This window comes from Mus pahari, chromosome X, assembly GCF_900095145.1.
Source record: "Mus pahari chromosome X, PAHARI_EIJ_v1.1, whole genome shotgun sequence".
Classification (NCBI taxonomy): Eukaryota; Metazoa; Chordata; class Mammalia; order Rodentia; family Muridae; genus Mus; species Mus pahari.
The window spans coordinates 94,087,720-94,089,074 of record NC_034613.1 but is presented as its reverse complement, the minus strand read 5'-3'; positions in this window follow the sequence as shown (position 1 = coordinate 94,089,074).

The following is a 1,355-nucleotide window of genomic DNA, read 5'->3' as shown; positions in this document are numbered from 1 at the left end:
TCTTTCTTTCTTTCTTTCTTTCTTTCTTTCTTTCTTTCCTTCCTTCCTTCCTTCCTTCCTTCCTTCCTTCCTTCCTTCCTTCCTTCCTTCTTTCTTTCTTTCTTTCTTTCTTTCTTTCTTTCTTTCTTTCTTTCTTTCTTTCTTCCTTTCTTTCTTTTCAAGCAGAGTGTCTCTGTGTAGCCCTGGCCGTTCTGGAACTCACTCTGTACATCAGGCTGGCCTCAAGTTCAGAGATCTGCCTGGCTCCACTTCCCTATCCTGTGTGCTGGGATGAAAGGTGTGTGCCACCAACTGCCAGAAAACAAACTGCCATATTCACAAGTGAGTTTCTCTAAAGGCATTCAGATCACTGAACAAAGTAATTAGTGATGACAAATATTAGCAAGTGGTACCTTAATGATCAGTGAAGAGAAACCTCAGTTTGTACTTAAAGCTTGAAACATGAGTCTCATCAGGCTTTGCTCATGCTGCTTAAAACTGTGAGCTTGGTTATGTCTTTGCTCAATCAGTTAGCATTAAATTAATCATATTTAACTTAGAACTCCCAAGGTGGAAGCGAAGTAAAACGAGTGGCCAAGTCTTGTGGGAATGACTAAGGAAGAATTACATGTCAGTATTTGTGAGCACAGTGAAGGGAACAAGGGCAATTTTGCAAGATCTTATATAATTGTGAGGGTTTGAGAAGAAGGACTGAAACAGTTAACCAATGGAATAAACACTACAGTGGAAATCATGTCGTAGATTCTTTCTCTCCATCACTTTACTTTCTTATCTGTGGAATGAAGGCATTATTGGAGATGATTACCAAGTTCATTCCTAGCATATCTAACATTTTTCTCCCCTATTGCTCCAGCAAGAGCATCCTCAAACAATTTAAAAAGACTTCTTCTGTATGCAAAGCTTTTACATTTGTACTTTATAACCAGGCTCCGTGGATCGATTTTGGGTTGGAGCAACTACTGAAAGTCTTTTCAAAAACATTTTAAAATTTCAAAATACTTGGCATCTCAAAAATTTCACATTATTATATGAATTCAGAAGTAGATTAGTGAATATGAAGCTATTTTTTGTTTTATGCAATCCTATTCTTGATAGAATTTTCTGAGCTCTTAGTGTTCTTTTCAGAAAATCCATATTTATCTTTATTTACATTGAAGCATTTTACCTATTTCCCTCCATTAGTTCAGAGTTTCAGGTCTTGCATCAAAGTCTTTGTTACAATTTGAATTGCTTTCTTTTGTACAGTTTGAGAAACATGGATGTAATTTGTTTCTTTCTTTTAAAATGAACCTAGCTCTAGTCTTCTATGGGGTGATATTGAGCTCTGCCATGCTATCCTTTGAAAAAGCTATCTT